The sequence below is a fragment of the Schistocerca serialis genome, unplaced genomic scaffold, assembly GCF_023864345.2.
Source record: "Schistocerca serialis cubense isolate TAMUIC-IGC-003099 unplaced genomic scaffold, iqSchSeri2.2 HiC_scaffold_1125, whole genome shotgun sequence".
Lineage (NCBI taxonomy): Eukaryota > Metazoa > Arthropoda > Insecta > Orthoptera > Acrididae > Schistocerca > Schistocerca serialis.
This window is the reverse complement of record NW_026047321.1, coordinates 1-13,381: the sequence shown is the minus strand read 5'-3', so window position 1 is coordinate 13,381 and position 13,381 is coordinate 1. Positions and strand designations below refer to the sequence as shown.

Here is a 13,381-nt window from a genome sequence, read left to right as displayed (position 1 = left end):
ATGTGAATCGGAGGAAATAGCATGACGAGCTGCACCGAAAACGAGGAACATAGATTCTAGCCAACAGCGCCCTGTGCTCCCAGGCGAGGCGGCCACCCATCCAAGCCCAACGTCGGTGATCGGACGAGAACCGGCGTATTTGCACCCTTTTCTTACCCCGTTGCCGTTGGCGAGTGAATGCTGCAACGTGTGCTGGCAAGTCAGCTTCGGATCCTCACTCAACTTCCACACACAGTGAATATCTTCCTGGCCACGACAGTTTCCCGCCGCAGTTGGCGTCTACCTGCTCCAAGGAATGGCCTTTCGTCGCAGTGGTTGTGTTTCATCTGACAACTTTGCAGGCAACCTAAAATAACGCTTGGAAATGAGCAATTAAAGCACGAGGAGGACTGCAAACGGCCGCATGAAATTATTAAGCTCGGTTTCGATTGCAACAATTCCAATGAAATACTCACGTACACTAATTGCAGAGATAGGTAGGAATAAATAAATAAATTCGTTGTTGAATCACTACATTCGGAAAAAAAAATACACTGTATTGTTTAAAATCATTTCTTTACACTTCAGAACCGTTACTACTTCAAAAACAAGCAATTTAATTTATCCTTACTTACTCCATGTCCAAGCAAAGAGGCAGAGAAGGGTGAATGTAATGCCTGCAGCAGTTTCAAATGTTTGCACATATAAAACTACTCATAGCGTCACCATAGTCATAAGATATTAATCATTTATGAAATGCCGCAAAATTAATCTGCAGCAAGCTGTGTTGCCATTAGATGGCAATGGCATTGTCTTGACAGTGCTACCAAGTAGTGGTGCAGCCTAAACGAATTAATTACTTTCCCTAAACTTTTCAATCTAGCTTAAATAATGAAGCATTATACTTTCATATGCGTGAAGGAAATATCTCCACATTCTGAATTAAAGAGAACACAAATTTCGTCCGAGCTTTCCAGATCGTGCTCGAGATGAACAGAAAAAAGAAGTGTTACCTTACCTTCAAGTGTCTTCTGTTCCATCAGCGTCCAATGGGGTAAGTTGCAGTTTTTGCTGATTATTGCCTTCCCTTAAGAGCCTGCTGACGTGATGTTTGTCCCTCGTGTACAACACCCACGAGTGCATACAGCTTCCTTAGAACATCTGATAGTCTGAGCTTGGTCCTTCGGTTGCTCAGCGACAGACAAGGGCGATTGACAATGCTGCCGTATTTCCTAGCACTATGGGCTCCCACGGAGGGAGCAAAGGTAAGAGAAATAATTGATTTTGTGGCTTGCACTGTGGCGGGAAGAAACAGTCATTCAGCAAATCTCATTTGCCGTTTTGACACCGGCCGAGAAAGAGGGCGACTTTCAGGCGGAGAGGGTGGCTCGAAGGCGGTAACCCCGACATGGCCCGCCATCTCCCGGAGGGTGCAGTAACTTAACCCCAGCAACGGCCGGCGCCGCGAGTCGCGATGTCTTCCGCACGAAAACTGCATCGCTTTCTGCAGAAGGCCGTTATTGCGCCTGTCTGCCTGCTAACTCGACGGCCAACAGCGCGTTTCTCAGGAAGCAAGTACATTCACGGCACCATGCTCTTCGCCGAATGCGACAACGTCAAGAGTTCTCGTTCCACTACGATAGCGCGACGCATTACAAATATTCGCCTGTGGCCGAGGAGAAGCATACTTACCTGGCGTAGAGGATACCGTGATCATGAAGGCGGTTCCTCCGGGGTGAGGCTTGTCCATTGCACTTCGGTCGAGCTGACCCCCGCGATTACTCCAAATGCGAGTAACTCGGGCGCATAATTTTTGGTAGTCGGGACTGCGTTCGCGCTGTCCCGGTGCTAATCTCCATTACAATCAAAGCTTCTCCTCGTGTTGGGCGATAACTACTGTACTGTGAGTGATTTACCAGCTTCTCATAACCGATGATGCCTCCACTAGAAGCGACAAAATACACTAGGAAACGGCGTCGAAAGCCAGAGCCAGCGCACTGCTCTTCAACCGCGTGGCACGCGCGCTCGTAATAACAGCGGCAGCCGCGAGATGGCTCACGCCATCTAACTTGGCTACGATTTCCGTATTAACGGTCGAACGGCCCCTTTTAGCATTCTCTGTCCATAAACGGATTGCGCGCCAAACGTTATTCGGCGGCGCGGCATTCCCTGCAAGCACAGTGACTGCTGTGGCGCGAGCGGGGAGTACAGGGGCCATCGGCCAGCCGAACGCTTTGGCGCCTGTGGCATGGTACATGAGGGGCCGGAAGCAAGCGTCTAGCGTAGCGTCTCGGGACTTGCAGACTTGCGGCACTTGAGGAGCTTGCGGGGATGTGAATCGGAGGAAATAGCATGACGAGCTGCACCGAAAACGAGGAACATAGATTCTAGCCAACAGCGCCCTGTGCTCCCAGGCGAGGCGGCCACCCATCCAAGCCCAACGTCGGTGATCGGACGAGAACCGGCGTATTTGCACCCTTTTCTTACCCCGTTGCCGTTGGCGAGTGAATGCTGCAACGTGTGCTGGCAAGTCAGCTTCGGATCCTCACTCAACTTCCACACACAGTGAATATCTTCCTGGCCACGACAGTTTCCCGCCGCAGTTGGCGTCTACCTGCTCCAAGGAATGGCCTTTCGTCGCAGTGGTTGTGTTTCATCTGACAACTTTGCAGGCAACCTAAAATAACGCTTGGAAATGAGCAATTAAAGCACGAGGAGGACTGCAAACGGCCGCATGAAATTATTAAGCTCGGTTTCGATTGCAACAATTCCAATGAAATACTCACGTACACTAATTGCAGAGATAGGTAGGAATAAATAAATAAATTCGTTGTTGAATCACTACATTCGGAAAAAAAAATACACTGTATTGTTTAAAATCATTTCTTTACACTTCAGAACCGTTACTACTTCAAAAACAAGCAATTTAATTTATCCTTACTTACTCCATGTCCAAGCAAAGAGGCAGAGAAGGGTGAATGTAATGCCTGCAGCAGTTTCAAATGTTTGCACATATAAAACTACTCATAGCGTCACCATAGTCATAAGATATTAATCATTTATGAAATGCCGCAAAATTAATCTGCAGCAAGCTGTGTTGCCATTAGATGGCAATGGCATTGTCTTGACAGTGCTACCAAGTAGTGGTGCAGCCTAAACGAATTAATTACTTTCCCTAAACTTTTCAATCTAGCTTAAATAATGAAGCATTATACTTTCATATGCGTGAAGGAAATATCTCCACATTCTGAATTAAAGAGAACACAAATTTCGTCCGAGCTTTCCAGATCGTGCTCGAGATGAACAGAAAAAAGAAGTGTTACCTTACCTTCAAGTGTCTTCTGTTCCATCAGCGTCCAATGGGGTAAGTTGCAGTTTTTGCTGATTATTGCCTTCCCTTAAGAGCCTGCTGACGTGATGTTTGTCCCTCGTGTACAACACCCACGAGTGCATACAGCTTCCTTAGAACATCTGATAGTCTGAGCTTGGTCCTTCGGTTGCTCAGCGACAGACAAGGGCGATTGACAATGCTGCCGTATTTCCTAGCACTATGGGCTCCCACGGAGGGAGCAAAGGTAAGAGAAATAATTGATTTTGTGGCTTGCACTGTGGCGGGAAGAAACAGTCATTCAGCAAATCTCATTTGCCGTTTTGACACCGGCCGAGAAAGAGGGCGACTTTCAGGCGGAGAGGGTGGCTCGAAGGCGGTAACCCCGACATGGCCCGCCATCTCCCGGAGGGTGCAGTAACTTAACCCCAGCAACGGCCGGCGCCGCGAGTCGCGATGTCTTCCGCACGAAAACTGCATCGCTTTCTGCAGAAGGCCGTTATTGCGCCTGTCTGCCTGCTAACTCGACGGCCAACAGCGCGTTTCTCAGGAAGCAAGTACATTCACGGCACCATGCTCTTCGCCGAATGCGACAACGTCAAGAGTTCTCGTTCCACTACGATAGCGCGACGCATTACAAATATTCGCCTGTGGCCGAGGAGAAGCATACTTACCTGGCGTAGAGGATACCGTGATCATGAAGGCGGTTCCTCCGGGGTGAGGCTTGTCCATTGCACTTCGGTCGAGCTGACCCCCGCGATTACTCCAAATGCGAGTAACTCGGGCGCATAATTTTTGGTAGTCGGGACTGCGTTCGCGCTGTCCCGGTGCTAATCTCCATTACAATCAAAGCTTCTCCTCGTGTTGGGCGATAACTACTGTACTGTGAGTGATTTACCAGCTTCTCATAACCGATGATGCCTCCACTAGAAGCGACAAAATACACTAGGAAACGGCGTCGAAAGCCAGAGCCAGCGCACTGCTCTTCAACCGCGTGGCACGCGCGCTCGTAATAACAGCGGCAGCCGCGAGATGGCTCACGCCATCTAACTTGGCTACGATTTCCGTATTAACGGTCGAACGGCCCCTTTTAGCATTCTCTGTCCATAAACGGATTGCGCGCCAAACGTTATTCGGCGGCGCGGCATTCCCTGCAAGCACAGTGACTGCTGTGGCGCGAGCGGGGAGTACAGGGGCCATCGGCCAGCCGAACGCTTTGGCGCCTGTGGCATGGTACATGAGGGGCCGGAAGCAAGCGTCTAGCGTAGCGTCTCGGGACTTGCAGACTTGCGGCACTTGAGGAGCTTGCGGGGATGTGAATCGGAGGAAATAGCATGACGAGCTGCACCGAAAACGAGGAACATAGATTCTAGCCAACAGCGCCCTGTGCTCCCAGGCGAGGCGGCCACCCATCCAAGCCCAACGTCGGTGATCGGACGAGAACCGGCGTATTTGCACCCTTTTCTTACCCCGTTGCCGTTGGCGAGTGAATGCTGCAACGTGTGCTGGCAAGTCAGCTTCGGATCCTCACTCAACTTCCACACACAGTGAATATCTTCCTGGCCACGACAGTTTCCCGCCGCAGTTGGCGTCTACCTGCTCCAAGGAATGGCCTTTCGTCGCAGTGGTTGTGTTTCATCTGACAACTTTGCAGGCAACCTAAAATAACGCTTGGAAATGAGCAATTAAAGCACGAGGAGGACTGCAAACGGCCGCATGAAATTATTAAGCTCGGTTTCGATTGCAACAATTCCAATGAAATACTCACGTACACTAATTGCAGAGATAGGTAGGAATAAATAAATAAATTCGTTGTTGAATCACTACATTCGGAAAAAAAAATACACTGTATTGTTTAAAATCATTTCTTTACACTTCAGAACCGTTACTACTTCAAAAACAAGCAATTTAATTTATCCTTACTTACTCCATGTCCAAGCAAAGAGGCAGAGAAGGGTGAATGTAATGCCTGCAGCAGTTTCAAATGTTTGCACATATAAAACTACTCATAGCGTCACCATAGTCATAAGATATTAATCATTTATGAAATGCCGCAAAATTAATCTGCAGCAAGCTGTGTTGCCATTAGATGGCAATGGCATTGTCTTGACAGTGCTACCAAGTAGTGGTGCAGCCTAAACGAATTAATTACTTTCCCTAAACTTTTCAATCTAGCTTAAATAATGAAGCATTATACTTTCATATGCGTGAAGGAAATATCTCCACATTCTGAATTAAAGAGAACACAAATTTCGTCCGAGCTTTCCAGATCGTGCTCGAGATGAACAGAAAAAAGAAGTGTTACCTTACCTTCAAGTGTCTTCTGTTCCATCAGCGTCCAATGGGGTAAGTTGCAGTTTTTGCTGATTATTGCCTTCCCTTAAGAGCCTGCTGACGTGATGTTTGTCCCTCGTGTACAACACCCACGAGTGCATACAGCTTCCTTAGAACATCTGATAGTCTGAGCTTGGTCCTTCGGTTGCTCAGCGACAGACAAGGGCGATTGACAATGCTGCCGTATTTCCTAGCACTATGGGCTCCCACGGAGGGAGCAAAGGTAAGAGAAATAATTGATTTTGTGGCTTGCACTGTGGCGGGAAGAAACAGTCATTCAGCAAATCTCATTTGCCGTTTTGACACCGGCCGAGAAAGAGGGCGACTTTCAGGCGGAGAGGGTGGCTCGAAGGCGGTAACCCCGACATGGCCCGCCATCTCCCGGAGGGTGCAGTAACTTAACCCCAGCAACGGCCGGCGCCGCGAGTCGCGATGTCTTCCGCACGAAAACTGCATCGCTTTCTGCAGAAGGCCGTTATTGCGCCTGTCTGCCTGCTAACTCGACGGCCAACAGCGCGTTTCTCAGGAAGCAAGTACATTCACGGCACCATGCTCTTCGCCGAATGCGACAACGTCAAGAGTTCTCGTTCCACTACGATAGCGCGACGCATTACAAATATTCGCCTGTGGCCGAGGAGAAGCATACTTACCTGGCGTAGAGGATACCGTGATCATGAAGGCGGTTCCTCCGGGGTGAGGCTTGTCCATTGCACTTCGGTCGAGCTGACCCCCGCGATTACTCCAAATGCGAGTAACTCGGGCGCATAATTTTTGGTAGTCGGGACTGCGTTCGCGCTGTCCCGGTGCTAATCTCCATTACAATCAAAGCTTCTCCTCGTGTTGGGCGATAACTACTGTACTGTGAGTGATTTACCAGCTTCTCATAACCGATGATGCCTCCACTAGAAGCGACAAAATACACTAGGAAACGGCGTCGAAAGCCAGAGCCAGCGCACTGCTCTTCAACCGCGTGGCACGCGCGCTCGTAATAACAGCGGCAGCCGCGAGATGGCTCACGCCATCTAACTTGGCTACGATTTCCGTATTAACGGTCGAACGGCCCCTTTTAGCATTCTCTGTCCATAAACGGATTGCGCGCCAAACGTTATTCGGCGGCGCGGCATTCCCTGCAAGCACAGTGACTGCTGTGGCGCGAGCGGGGAGTACAGGGGCCATCGGCCAGCCGAACGCTTTGGCGCCTGTGGCATGGTACATGAGGGGCCGGAAGCAAGCGTCTAGCGTAGCGTCTCGGGACTTGCAGACTTGCGGCACTTGAGGAGCTTGCGGGGATGTGAATCGGAGGAAATAGCATGACGAGCTGCACCGAAAACGAGGAACATAGATTCTAGCCAACAGCGCCCTGTGCTCCCAGGCGAGGCGGCCACCCATCCAAGCCCAACGTCGGTGATCGGACGAGAACCGGCGTATTTGCACCCTTTTCTTACCCCGTTGCCGTTGGCGAGTGAATGCTGCAACGTGTGCTGGCAAGTCAGCTTCGGATCCTCACTCAACTTCCACACACAGTGAATATCTTCCTGGCCACGACAGTTTCCCGCCGCAGTTGGCGTCTACCTGCTCCAAGGAATGGCCTTTCGTCGCAGTGGTTGTGTTTCATCTGACAACTTTGCAGGCAACCTAAAATAACGCTTGGAAATGAGCAATTAAAGCACGAGGAGGACTGCAAACGGCCGCATGAAATTATTAAGCTCGGTTTCGATTGCAACAATTCCAATGAAATACTCACGTACACTAATTGCAGAGATAGGTAGGAATAAATAAATAAATTCGTTGTTGAATCACTACATTCGGAAAAAAAAATACACTGTATTGTTTAAAATCATTTCTTTACACTTCAGAACCGTTACTACTTCAAAAACAAGCAATTTAATTTATCCTTACTTACTCCATGTCCAAGCAAAGAGGCAGAGAAGGGTGAATGTAATGCCTGCAGCAGTTTCAAATGTTTGCACATATAAAACTACTCATAGCGTCACCATAGTCATAAGATATTAATCATTTATGAAATGCCGCAAAATTAATCTGCAGCAAGCTGTGTTGCCATTAGATGGCAATGGCATTGTCTTGACAGTGCTACCAAGTAGTGGTGCAGCCTAAACGAATTAATTACTTTCCCTAAACTTTTCAATCTAGCTTAAATAATGAAGCATTATACTTTCATATGCGTGAAGGAAATATCTCCACATTCTGAATTAAAGAGAACACAAATTTCGTCCGAGCTTTCCAGATCGTGCTCGAGATGAACAGAAAAAAGAAGTGTTACCTTACCTTCAAGTGTCTTCTGTTCCATCAGCGTCCAATGGGGTAAGTTGCAGTTTTTGCTGATTATTGCCTTCCCTTAAGAGCCTGCTGACGTGATGTTTGTCCCTCGTGTACAACACCCACGAGTGCATACAGCTTCCTTAGAACATCTGATAGTCTGAGCTTGGTCCTTCGGTTGCTCAGCGACAGACAAGGGCGATTGACAATGCTGCCGTATTTCCTAGCACTATGGGCTCCCACGGAGGGAGCAAAGGTAAGAGAAATAATTGATTTTGTGGCTTGCACTGTGGCGGGAAGAAACAGTCATTCAGCAAATCTCATTTGCCGTTTTGACACCGGCCGAGAAAGAGGGCGACTTTCAGGCGGAGAGGGTGGCTCGAAGGCGGTAACCCCGACATGGCCCGCCATCTCCCGGAGGGTGCAGTAACTTAACCCCAGCAACGGCCGGCGCCGCGAGTCGCGATGTCTTCCGCACGAAAACTGCATCGCTTTCTGCAGAAGGCCGTTATTGCGCCTGTCTGCCTGCTAACTCGACGGCCAACAGCGCGTTTCTCAGGAAGCAAGTACATTCACGGCACCATGCTCTTCGCCGAATGCGACAACGTCAAGAGTTCTCGTTCCACTACGATAGCGCGACGCATTACAAATATTCGCCTGTGGCCGAGGAGAAGCATACTTACCTGGCGTAGAGGATACCGTGATCATGAAGGCGGTTCCTCCGGGGTGAGGCTTGTCCATTGCACTTCGGTCGAGCTGACCCCCGCGATTACTCCAAATGCGAGTAACTCGGGCGCATAATTTTTGGTAGTCGGGACTGCGTTCGCGCTGTCCCGGTGCTAATCTCCATTACAATCAAAGCTTCTCCTCGTGTTGGGCGATAACTACTGTACTGTGAGTGATTTACCAGCTTCTCATAACCGATGATGCCTCCACTAGAAGCGACAAAATACACTAGGAAACGGCGTCGAAAGCCAGAGCCAGCGCACTGCTCTTCAACCGCGTGGCACGCGCGCTCGTAATAACAGCGGCAGCCGCGAGATGGCTCACGCCATCTAACTTGGCTACGATTTCCGTATTAACGGTCGAACGGCCCCTTTTAGCATTCTCTGTCCATAAACGGATTGCGCGCCAAACGTTATTCGGCGGCGCGGCATTCCCTGCAAGCACAGTGACTGCTGTGGCGCGAGCGGGGAGTACAGGGGCCATCGGCCAGCCGAACGCTTTGGCGCCTGTGGCATGGTACATGAGGGGCCGGAAGCAAGCGTCTAGCGTAGCGTCTCGGGACTTGCAGACTTGCGGCACTTGAGGAGCTTGCGGGGATGTGAATCGGAGGAAATAGCATGACGAGCTGCACCGAAAACGAGGAACATAGATTCTAGCCAACAGCGCCCTGTGCTCCCAGGCGAGGCGGCCACCCATCCAAGCCCAACGTCGGTGATCGGACGAGAACCGGCGTATTTGCACCCTTTTCTTACCCCGTTGCCGTTGGCGAGTGAATGCTGCAACGTGTGCTGGCAAGTCAGCTTCGGATCCTCACTCAACTTCCACACACAGTGAATATCTTCCTGGCCACGACAGTTTCCCGCCGCAGTTGGCGTCTACCTGCTCCAAGGAATGGCCTTTCGTCGCAGTGGTTGTGTTTCATCTGACAACTTTGCAGGCAACCTAAAATAACGCTTGGAAATGAGCAATTAAAGCACGAGGAGGACTGCAAACGGCCGCATGAAATTATTAAGCTCGGTTTCGATTGCAACAATTCCAATGAAATACTCACGTACACTAATTGCAGAGATAGGTAGGAATAAATAAATAAATTCGTTGTTGAATCACTACATTCGGAAAAAAAATACACTGTATTGTTTAAAATCATTTCTTTACACTTCAGAACCGTTACTACTTCAAAAACAAGCAATTTAATTTATCCTTACTTACTCCATGTCCAAGCAAAGAGGCAGAGAAGGGTGAATGTAATGCCTGCAGCAGTTTCAAATGTTTGCACATATAAAACTACTCATAGCGTCACCATAGTCATAAGATATTAATCATTTATGAAATGCCGCAAAATTAATCTGCAGCAAGCTGTGTTGCCATTAGATGGCAATGGCATTGTCTTGACAGTGCTACCAAGTAGTGGTGCAGCCTAAACGAATTAATTACTTTCCCTAAACTTTTCAATCTAGCTTAAATAATGAAGCATTATACTTTCATATGCGTGAAGGAAATATCTCCACATTCTGAATTAAAGAGAACACAAATTTCGTCCGAGCTTTCCAGATCGTGCTCGAGATGAACAGAAAAAAGAAGTGTTACCTTACCTTCAAGTGTCTTCTGTTCCATCAGCGTCCAATGGGGTAAGTTGCAGTTTTTGCTGATTATTGCCTTCCCTTAAGAGCCTGCTGACGTGATGTTTGTCCCTCGTGTACAACACCCACGAGTGCATACAGCTTCCTTAGAACATCTGATAGTCTGAGCTTGGTCCTTCGGTTGCTCAGCGACAGACAAGGGCGATTGACAATGCTGCCGTATTTCCTAGCACTATGGGCTCCCACGGAGGGAGCAAAGGTAAGAGAAATAATTGATTTTGTGGCTTGCACTGTGGCGGGAAGAAACAGTCATTCAGCAAATCTCATTTGCCGTTTTGACACCCGGCCGAGAAAGAGGGCGACTTTCAGGCGGAGAGGGTGGCTCGAAGGCGGTAACCCCGACATGGCCCGCCATCTCCCGGAGGGTGCAGTAACTTAACCCCAGCAACGGCCGGCGCCGCGAGTCGCGATGTCTTCCGCACGAAAACTGCATCGCTTTCTGCAGAAGGCCGTTATTGCGCCTGTCTGCCTGCTAACTCGACGGCCAACAGCGCGTTTCTCAGGAAGCAAGTACATTCACGGCACCATGCTCTTCGCCGAATGCGACAACGTCAAGAGTTCTCGTTCCACTACGATAGCGCGACGCATTACAAATATTCGCCTGTGGCCGAGGAGAAGCATACTTACCTGGCGTAGAGGATACCGTGATCATGAAGGCGGTTCCTCCGGGGTGAGGCTTGTCCATTGCACTTCGGTCGAGCTGACCCCCGCGATTACTCCAAATGCGAGTAACTCGGGCGCATAATTTTTGGTAGTCGGGACTGCGTTCGCGCTGTCCCGGTGCTAATCTCCATTACAATCAAAGCTTCTCCTCGTGTTGGGCGATAACTACTGTACTGTGAGTGATTTACCAGCTTCTCATAACCGATGATGCCTCCACTAGAAGCGACAAAATACACTAGGAAACGGCGTCGAAAGCCAGAGCCAGCGCACTGCTCTTCAACCGCGTGGCACGCGCGCTCGTAATAACAGCGGCAGCCGCGAGATGGCTCACGCCATCTAACTTGGCTACGATTTCCGTATTAACGGTCGAACGGCCCCTTTTAGCATTCTCTGTCCATAAACGGATTGCGCGCCAAACGTTATTCGGCGGCGCGGCATTCCCTGCAAGCACAGTGACTGCTGTGGCGCGAGCGGGGAGTACAGGGGCCATCGGCCAGCCGAACGCTTTGGCGCCTGTGGCATGGTACATGAGGGGCCGGAAGCAAGCGTCTAGCGTAGCGTCTCGGGACTTGCAGACTTGCGGCACTTGAGGAGCTTGCGGGGATGTGAATCGGAGGAAATAGCATGACGAGCTGCACCGAAAACGAGGAACATAGATTCTAGCCAACAGCGCCCTGTGCTCCCAGGCGAGGCGGCCACCCATCCAAGCCCAACGTCGGTGATCGGACGAGAACCGGCGTATTTGCACCCTTTTCTTACCCCGTTGCCGTTGGCGAGTGAATGCTGCAACGTGTGCTGGCAAGTCAGCTTCGGATCCTCACTCAACTTCCACACACAGTGAATATCTTCCTGGCCACGACAGTTTCCCGCCGCAGTTGGCGTCTACCTGCTCCAAGGAATGGCCTTTCGTCGCAGTGGTTGTGTTTCATCTGACAACTTTGCAGGCAACCTAAAATAACGCTTGGAAATGAGCAATTAAAGCACGAGGAGGACTGCAAACGGCCGCATGAAATTATTAAGCTCGGTTTCGATTGCAACAATTCCAATGAAATACTCACGTACACTAATTGCAGAGATAGGTAGGAATAAATAAATAAATTCGTTGTTGAATCACTACATTCGGAAAAAAAAATACACTGTATTGTTTAAAATCATTTCTTTACACTTCAGAACCGTTACTACTTCAAAAACAAGCAATTTAATTTATCCTTACTTACTCCATGTCCAAGCAAAGAGGCAGAGAAGGGTGAATGTAATGCCTGCAGCAGTTTCAAATGTTTGCACATATAAAACTACTCATAGCGTCACCATAGTCATAAGATATTAATCATTTATGAAATGCCGCAAAATTAATCTGCAGCAAGCTGTGTTGCCATTAGATGGCAATGGCATTGTCTTGACAGTGCTACCAAGTAGTGGTGCAGCCTAAACGAATTAATTACTTTCCCTAAACTTTTCAATCTAGCTTAAATAATGAAGCATTATACTTTCATATGCGTGAAGGAAATATCTCCACATTCTGAATTAAAGAGAACACAAATTTCGTCCGAGCTTTCCAGATCGTGCTCGAGATGAACAGAAAAAAGAAGTGTTACCTTACCTTCAAGTGTCTTCTGTTCCATCAGCGTCCAATGGGGTAAGTTGCAGTTTTTGCTGATTATTGCCTTCCCTTAAGAGCCTGCTGACGTGATGTTTGTCCCTCGTGTACAACACCCACGAGTGCATACAGCTTCCTTAGAACATCTGATAGTCTGAGCTTGGTCCTTCGGTTGCTCAGCGACAGACAAGGGCGATTGACAATGCTGCCGTATTTCCTAGCACTATGGGCTCCCACGGAGGGAGCAAAGGTAAGAGAAATAATTGATTTTGTGGCTTGCACTGTGGCGGGAAGAAACAGTCATTCAGCAAATCTCATTTGCCGTTTTGACACCGGCCGAGAAAGAGGGCGACTTTCAGGCGGAGAGGGTGGCTCGAAGGCGGTAACCCCGACATGGCCCGCCATCTCCCGGAGGGTGCAGTAACTTAACCCCAGCAACGGCCGGCGCCGCGAGTCGCGATGTCTTCCGCACGAAAACTGCATCGCTTTCTGCAGAAGGCCGTTATTGCGCCTGTCTGCCTGCTAACTCGACGGCCAACAGCGCGTTTCTCAGGAAGCAAGTACATTCACGGCACCATGCTCTTCGCCGAATGCGACAACGTCAAGAGTTCTCGTTCCACTACGATAGCGCGACGCATTACAAATATTCGCCTGTGGCCGAGGAGAAGCATACTTACCTGGCGTAGAGGATACCGTGATCATGAAGGCGGTTCCTCCGGGGTGAGGCTTGTCCATTGCACTTCGGTCGAGCTGACCCCCGCGATTACTCCAAATGCGAGTAACTCGGGCGCATAATTTTTGGTAGTCGGGACTGCGTTCGCGCTGTCCCGGTGCTAA

The 13,381-nt window shown here is 49.4% G+C and overlaps 6 non-coding genes across 6 annotated transcripts; all 6 read left to right on the top strand.

The window, feature by feature from the left end:
• Positions 1 to 1,663: 1,663 nt before the first annotated feature.
• On the top strand, positions 1,664 to 1,826 carry LOC126432249 (U1 spliceosomal RNA). Its single transcript, XR_007577893.1, has one exon. It is a non-coding gene; the product is annotated as a U1 spliceosomal RNA (small nuclear RNA).
• A 2,147-nt stretch (positions 1,827 to 3,973) lies between these two features.
• On the top strand, positions 3,974 to 4,136 carry LOC126432262 (U1 spliceosomal RNA). Its single transcript, XR_007577905.1, has one exon. It is a non-coding gene; the product is annotated as a U1 spliceosomal RNA (small nuclear RNA).
• Positions 4,137 to 6,283: 2,147 nt separating this feature from the next.
• LOC126432261 (U1 spliceosomal RNA) lies at positions 6,284 to 6,446 on the top strand. The gene has a single exon (XR_007577904.1). It is a non-coding gene; the product is annotated as a U1 spliceosomal RNA (small nuclear RNA).
• Positions 6,447 to 8,593: 2,147 nt separating this feature from the next.
• LOC126432260 (U1 spliceosomal RNA) lies at positions 8,594 to 8,756 on the top strand. The gene has a single exon (XR_007577903.1). It is a non-coding gene; the product is annotated as a U1 spliceosomal RNA (small nuclear RNA).
• Positions 8,757 to 10,903: 2,147 nt separating this feature from the next.
• LOC126432259 (U1 spliceosomal RNA) lies at positions 10,904 to 11,066 on the top strand. The gene has a single exon (XR_007577902.1). It is a non-coding gene; the product is annotated as a U1 spliceosomal RNA (small nuclear RNA).
• Positions 11,067 to 13,213: 2,147 nt separating this feature from the next.
• On the top strand, positions 13,214 to 13,376 carry LOC126432248 (U1 spliceosomal RNA). Its single transcript, XR_007577892.1, has one exon. It is a non-coding gene; the product is annotated as a U1 spliceosomal RNA (small nuclear RNA).
• Positions 13,377 to 13,381: the final 5 nt, after the last annotated feature.